At 43.0% G+C, this 7,648-nt stretch overlaps 1 long non-coding RNA gene and 3 other non-coding genes across 4 annotated transcripts in view; all 4 read right to left on the reverse strand.

Moving 5' to 3' along the window:
• Window positions 1-1,815: 1,815 nt before the first annotated feature.
• On the reverse strand, window positions 1,816-1,888 carry TRNAK-CUU (transfer RNA lysine (anticodon CUU)). Its single transcript has one exon. It is a non-coding gene; the product is annotated as a tRNA-Lys (tRNA).
• A 999-nt stretch (window positions 1,889-2,887) lies between these two features.
• TRNAH-GUG (transfer RNA histidin (anticodon GUG)) lies at window positions 2,888-2,959 on the reverse strand. The gene has a single exon. It is a non-coding gene; the product is annotated as a tRNA-His (tRNA).
• Window positions 2,960-3,003: 44 nt separating this feature from the next.
• Window positions 3,004-7,648, reverse strand: part of LOC106735794 (uncharacterized) — a 48,219-nt gene continuing 43,574 nt past the window's right edge. Inside the window, exon 3 of the long non-coding RNA XR_003550817.1 lies at window positions 3,004-3,571. This is a non-coding gene — a long non-coding RNA (uncharacterized LOC106735794). The remainder of the gene's footprint in view (window positions 3,572-7,648) is intronic.
• TRNAG-UCC (transfer RNA glycine (anticodon UCC)) lies at window positions 3,736-3,807 on the reverse strand. The gene has a single exon. It is a non-coding gene; the product is annotated as a tRNA-Gly (tRNA).

Genomic DNA, 7,648 nt, shown 5'->3' on the forward strand with positions numbered 1-7,648 from the left:
GGCAGATTAGGGTTTATTTGCTCTTTTGACCTTTCCCATAATTCGTGCTCCCCCCTCTTTTTTTTTTTTTTTTTTTTTTTTTAAGAATTATTTTATTTAACTTAACTTTATTTATTAATTTAATTTGACCAGAGAGGGATACAGTGAGACAGAGAGAGAGAAAGTGAGAAAGCAAGCTGTCAGGTCCAGAACTCGAACTGCAGTCAGCCAGGTGGGAGTCCAGTGCCTTTAACCACCATGCCATCTGCAGGCCCCAACTACTTCCTTATTTAAAAAAAAAAAAAAAATTCCTGGATATTCCTGCTTACTATTTTTCCATTTTACTTTTAAATCATATTGTTCAGTTTGATTTTTTAAAATATTTTAATGAAAACCATTAAAGTCAGGCCCTAAGTAAAGGACAGATGCTGTCTTTAAGATATTGAGTCTTTCCATCCAAGAACATGGTATACTTTGGCTAGTAGGGAAGAAGACAGCCCTAAGGTTCCTGAACTTGAGCATTCACCCAGATCACTTGGAGAGCTTGTTAAGTCACAGATTGTTGGGCCCACCCTAGAGTTTTTGATTCAGGAGGTCTGGAGAATTTGCATTTCTCACAAGTTTCTGGGTGCTGAAGGTGCTTGTCCTGGGACCATACTTTGAGAATAACTGGCCTAGTGTACATCGGTCATTTGGGAGCTGTTTGATGGAATATGACAATGAGAATAAAGCGTATTTACAAACTTAAAAAACAATTTTAAAAGGTAGTGGTAAATTATCATTGGGGAGAGGACCAGACAGTCTGTATGAGAAGTTAAAAAGCTCAAACTGGGGGCAGGCAAGTAGCGTGGTGGTTAGAGGCGCTCGACTCCCACATGGCCAAGACCTGGTGGCTTGCTTTCTTGTGTTCTCCCTCTCTCTCTGCCTCTCCTTGGTCAAGTTAAAAAATAATGATAATGATAAAATTAGATACTTTTTTTTTAAAAAATTCAAACTGTCCATGTTTCTGTGGAAAAATTGACTAATGCCAAACTTGGCTTCTACTCACCTAGGACCAACTTAATCCACCCTGTCCACCCCAACACTTAAAGGTAATTTAGTAGCAACAAAAGGAAGCCACTAGTCAGACTTTGGGGAGGAACAAACTTCTCTATTAGATGATACCTAACTCAAAATATATGGGGATAGCGCCCTGGCACAGCCTCCTGTACCCATCAAACAGGATCGCACCTGTGAACTCCCCACTTTCTTGCTCTACGCATTCCTCCAGGTTACTCCTCCTCGTTTTTATTTCTTCTCCATTTCTTCCCTGGGCTCTCTCGCGTCCGCGTCTGTCTCTCTTCTGCCTCTCACCTACTTTTCCAGGGCCCTCTGCTACTTTTCATTTCGGAACTTTCCTAAACGACTTTTATGTTACAACCCTTTGCGACTGATTAACGTTCAAAACCTATAAAGCAAAGATTGATGCTCCTTAGTACTTAACGGAGGACTTTTTAAGTAGCTAAGAAGGACCTTCAAAACTGTATCCAAAATGTCCCACCCGTGATAGGGGAACCAGCATTTTCATGGAAACCCCATGTAGAGCCCTTATAGGTCTTATCTGGGAGTACCTTCCGTAGGAGTCACTGCAGTTAAGAGCTCTCTTGAACCTCGAAGTCCCTTTCACCTTCAACCGGAGAAACTAGGAAGTAGATTACAAACCCCTGGTTTCCACAGTCGAACTCACGCTGGGTTTGTTTATTTATTTAGTCAATTTGAATAGATTAGTAACGATTTTTGAAACTATTTAGTGTTTAAAACACTGGCCATAGAAAGAACCTAGTAAAATTCAAGCGTCGCCCAACGTGGGGCTCGAACCCACGACCCTGAGATTAAGAGTCTCATGCTCTACCGACTGAGCTAGCCGGGCGCCTGGGTGAGCCTTTCTTCCTATACCAATACAATTCTTCTTCCATGTATAGACTGGCCTATATACCATTTAGGGTCCAGGATTTAGTAGATTCAATAACAGCGTTTAGCTAGTCTTTTACCACTGAGGAACTTGAGACTTAGCCTGCTGGGAACCGCTAGGGCCAGGCCAACTAGCCGAGAACGGGGGAATCAAATCCTGAAACCTCGATGTTTCCGTAAATTCTTTCTGGGTTTGGTCACTCTGAGAACCCGGTTTCTGGGACCCCCGACTGCAGAAAAGGAGGCGAAACAGCGTGAGGAGACGTGGATGAGAGGTGCAAACAGCCGCTCGCGGGGAGCAGGACCGGTGGGGACTCGTGCTCCTGAGATCCTGGGACTGCACTCCCCGCTTCCTTCTCGGCGGAGAAGCGGAGAAGCGTCTTCCCTAAAACAGTGCGGTGGGGTGGAGTGGGGCTGGGGAGGGGGTGGGTGAGAGACTGGGAAAGTAGGTCCTGTTCACTTGTGCGTTCTAGTCCCAAGTTTGTTTTTATATACCAACTTTTTTGTTAAAAACAAACAAACAAACAAAAACTATGAAACGTACGTGTTAAGGGCACATCGAGGTTTAAACTCGGATAGGACTTGGAGCCTCAAGGCGTACACGCTCGTGGGAGCTTTCACTCCCCTCGTTAAACCCCTGGAACAAGCGCTGAGTTCCCGGGCCACCGGCAGTGTTCTTTCTGCTCAGGTGAAAATCGAAGGAACCTTATTCTACAAACTTGGTTCCCCCTTGGTGGATCGCCATACCATCTCAAAGCGTCTCTACCTACGCTGGTTAGGTTCGCCTTATTGAACCACGTGGAACTATTATAATTATCAACTTCGTTGAGTGCATTTCCGCGACACTGCCCTGAGCAAAAGTATATAGAAGTAACAAGCTTCTGTCACTTGCGAAAAGTTAAGGAAAAAAAAAAAAAGGAAAGGAAAAAGAAAGCTGCCCACCTAGCTTTCGGCCACTTGCCGTGACTCGGATTCGAACCGAGGTTGCTGCGGCCACAACGCAGAGTACTAACCACTATACGATCACGGCATGCTACTCGCAAGGCAGCGCGCTCGTGGTGAATTTAATGGCTTTTGTAACCGAAATGTCTGTTTCGTGTAGCTGTTTTTTTTTGGTTGGTTCCTGCCGTCTGTATTTCAACTGTCAGAATCCCAAACGTTTCCACCCAGCAATCCCGAAGCTCCGACATCCGAATCGGGTCCGGAGACCAAATAATCCCAATGCCGCGCCAGATCACCCCTCGGTTGGCGGCAGCGCGGCGGGATCCTGATCTGAGCGGAGAAAGTGGCGTTTGCCAGGCCTGGGACTATGACTACCGTCGCCTTTGCGCCTGCACTTTTCTCTGCCCCTTCCAAAGGGTGGTGTCGGCTCGCCCAGTGGGTCAAGAGGCAGCCTCGAAGGATTTCTCTATTTCCATTGCCTGCCTGTGCCCTAGAATCGAGGTTTCTGTACCCAGGATGGTGGAACCTGAGCTGGTGTCGCTGAGCTTGTGGGCTACGGGAAGAGGCGAGGGCATCGTCTTGGTATTTTTTTCTTGTGCTGTTCACCGTTCTAAGCAACACCACGCTGTCTCTCCGGAAATGCGGAGGCCTGTGCCGACTTCCTTATTCTGATTCAGTATATCAGACACCACCATAGATTCTGAAAAATAAATCAAACCAGCCTCTATTTCAAGCGCTTCTCTAAAAACACTGAAAAGCTTGATTGTATACTCGTACGACGCCAGCGGATCAATTCAAGTAAAGAACACCGGTCACACTGGACTGCTAAAAAATGAGAGAGAGGAAAAACCGCAAAAGTAACATTGCGTTGGCCGGGAATCGAACCCGGGTCAACTGCTTGGAAGGCAGCTATGCTCACCACTATACCACCAACGCACACAAGCACTGTCTCTCGTCTACTTCCTAAGTGGACTATATTGTCAACTGCTGTTTCTCATTTTGAGATTCGTGCTGAGAGAAATTGGGACCACAAAGCCTACGTAGGAAAAGGATGAGACGTCTTCCAGGATTTCTCCTGTTGAAAATTCTATGGTAGTTGCTTGTTTCACAGGTTTGAAGAAAGTTAATTATAGTCTCTTTTCTCATCGTTTAAAGGGAACCTTTGAAATCTGTGGACAAATTAAGGATGTATCATGGGGGTCATCTTTGTACAATCATTGTTACCCACTTGAGAGATTTCCTTAGGAGAACATGTAAAGATAAAAGTTTCATGAAAAATATATGCACCTTTTGGGACCAGCAGATGGTGTAATGGCTATGTCGCTGGACTCCCATGTAGTCAACCGCAGTTCGAGTCCCAGACTTGGTGGCTTAAATTCATGCCGGGTCCGTGTGCGTGTGTGCCCAAGATCCTGAGAGAAGAATGGAGGAGAAGGGATTGAGGCCTGGCCAGCCCCCTGGGGGGTGATTTCTTGCTTTCTGTCTCTTTATCTCTGTGCGCACGTGCCCTATATAGCAAAACCTCTCCAAAAAGCACATTTTTAAGCTTTGGGTACATATAGCCAAATTGCTGTGTGGAGTTATATAATAAATTTTACCATGTAATGAGTATTACCGAATTATATAAGTCAATTAATAATGTTATTCTTTTTTTTGGGGGGGAGAGGTTTTCTTTACAGGGCGCGTGCACTCAACAGACAGAGAGAGACAGAGAGGCAGAAAGCGAGAAATCACCCCACAAGGGGGATGGCCAAGCGGCAATCCCTTCTCCTCCATTTTCCTCTCGGGATCTTGGGCATGCAGGCACACGCTCCATTTTCCTCTCGGGATCTTGGGCATGCAGGCACACGCACCCAGCGTGAATTTTAAGCCACTGGGTCCGGGACACAAACCATGGTTGACTACATGGGAGTCCAGCGACATAGCCATTACACTAACTGCTGGTCCCACAAAAGTCTTCTTTAGCCCCTAAACTAAGCTAATAATTCAGTAGTAGATTATTTAAATTTTTAAAAAATAATTATTTGTTTAATTCCATTTGTTATTATTACCTTTTAATTTGACCAGACCAAGAGAGAAAGAGAAAGGGAAACTGAGAAAGCAAGTTGCGAGGTCTGGGACTCAAACCACAGTTAGCCATGTGGGAATCCAGCATCTTTAACCACCATGCCACCTGCCAGCCCCCTTTTAACTTTTTAATAGTTTCCATTTTTGCATCAAATTCTTCAATCCATTTGATATGTGGCATGGCAAAGTAATTTGAATTCTAAAAATTTTCCTGAGGAAGTATCTAGGGATATATACAAAGATGTATCTATATAGATGTTCATCAAAGCGTTACTGTAAAGCCAAAATTTTAGGGAATAAACCTAAAAGTCCAGAAATAAAGATTCACTAAACCTATTTTGATTTTTTTAAAAAAGATGAGTTTTTAAAATTTTTTTTGAGAGTTTTTTTTTTGCTATAGGGCGCGAAATTGCATAAATTCTGTTATTCAATATAAACATGTGGACATGTGGTGACTTTTAAACATACAATTAACACTATTCATAATCCGCTCTACCACCAACATTAAATTACAGTTACTTTGGAGCATCAGTCAAATGATTTAAAGTAAGCCTGTAACACATTCTAACACCTTCCTATAGCATACATGCAGATTTCTTCTCCATGTAAAAGTGTCTTCACTTTATAATTTTTAAGTTACCAGCTCCAGAAGTCACTACTCAGGGGATTATCATGGTTCAAAGAGAAGAGAGGGAAAAAAAAAAAAAAAGAAAGAAAGAAAGAAAAAAAAAGATGTACCCAGAACTGATTTTTTGGGGGGAGAAGTTTTTGTTATAGGGTGCATGCGCTTGCCAGAAAGACTGAGAGACAGAGAGACACCACAATCCCTTTTCCATTCTCCTCCATTCTCCTCCTGGGATCTTGGGCACGCACGCACATGTGCCCAGGTGTGAGTTTAAGCCACTGGGTCTGGGACTTGGCCCACGGTAGACTACGTAGGAGTCCAGTGACATAGCCATTATGACAACTGCTGCCCCCCGAACTGATTTTTATATGTATATTTTTAAAGATGACACAGTAGAAGAGAGTGTAATTCTAAAAGCGCAAGCCCTCAAGAAGCAGCATATTATGATAAACACTTCCTTTAGAGAAGAGTCAGTTCTATCACTGATACCGCAGATTAAATGATATATTATGCCATCTTCAAGTGACAGGTGAGGCGATAGATTAAATGCAGAGGCAGCACAAGTCCCACTTAATACAAATCACTACACAAACTAACACTTTTTTACAGATTGTTTTTTCCATCTGATGCCAGTTAGAGTTTTAATTTCATAGTTTAACAATGAAAAGTCATACACAAAATCAATGTGTGTACCTAGCATTTCAGTCTACACTTGTCCATGTATACAGCTGAAATCATTTGTAGGTATGGCCTAACGACTAGGAGAACTTTTTTTTAAAAAGAATTATTTGTTGGGACCAGCAGTTGGTGTAATAGCTATGTCACTGAACTCCCATGTAGTTGACTGCAGTTAAAGTCCCAGATCCAGTGGTTTAAACTCACACTGGGCACATGTGCATGCGTGCCCAAGATCCCAAGAGAATGCAGAAGAAGGGATTGTGGCATGGCTATCCCCCTGAGGGGTGATTTCTCATTTTTTGTCTCTCTGTCTTTCTGGAGAGCACACATCCTATAGCAAAAATTTCTCCAAAAAAAAAGCAAACAAAACATTAGAAGTAGAAATTAAGGTTTTACTTGGACCTTTAAAAATTAGTATTTGCTAGGACACCAAAAGCACACGAAATAAAATTTTAAAATAGGTAATTGGGCTTCATCAAAATAAAGAACTTTTGTGCAACAAAGGACAGTTTCAAGAAAGCAAAAAGACAACCTACAGAATGGCAGAAACTATTTACAAAACATATCTACAAAAAATTAATTTTCATAATATATAAAGAACTCCTACACTTCAAAACAAGAAAATAAACATCCCAACCCAAAAATGGGTAAAGGAGATGAATAGATGAAAAGACATTTCTCCAAAGAGATATACAAATGGCTAGCAAGCACATGAAAAAAAAAAAAGAGAAGAAGCAAGCTGCCAGGTCTAGACTCAAACTGCTGTCAGCCTTTGTACTTGATGCATACAGACTCAATTTGCCATAGACTATTCCATGTCCTGTCTGATTCATTCTTATTTACATTCCAGTATTTTGGCAGTAAGAGTGCCAAATCCTAACCACTAAACCACCAGGGAGGCTGCTAGCAAGTTAGTTTGTTTGTTTTTGTTTTTATTTTGGAGAGGTTTTTGCTATAGGCCTGCGCTTGCCAGAAAGAGACAGAAAGTGAGAAATCCTCCCCTCCCCCTACAGGGCGGATGGCCACGCTGCAATCCCTTCTCCTCCATTCTCCTCTCGGGATCTTGGACACGCATGCACACATGCCAGGCGTGAGTTTAAGCTGCCGGGTCCAGGACTCAAATTATACATGTGCACTCTGCCACTTCTTTCTTACCCCCTGGGCTTTCATGTTTATCATGAATCACATTCTTTGCAAAGTTGGTTTTCTTGTCACATCATGTCAGTCTTTGAAGGTTGCTGAGAGCTAATGCTTGACATTTTTACCTCCCCTTTCTCTCTGCATCCTTCCTCCTCATCCAATAAAACATATCAAAGATGTCCAAGGGGAGCCAAAACTACCACCTGCTCCACCCTCTTTAATGGCCCGCTCTCTTTTGTTCTATAATCCCTCCACTCCCCCCCGCCT

The sequence above is a fragment of the Tupaia chinensis genome, unplaced genomic scaffold (assembly GCF_000334495.1).
Source record: "Tupaia chinensis unplaced genomic scaffold, TupChi_1.0 Scaffold000529_1, whole genome shotgun sequence".
NCBI classification, from domain to species: Eukaryota; Metazoa; Chordata; class Mammalia; order Scandentia; family Tupaiidae; genus Tupaia; species Tupaia belangeri.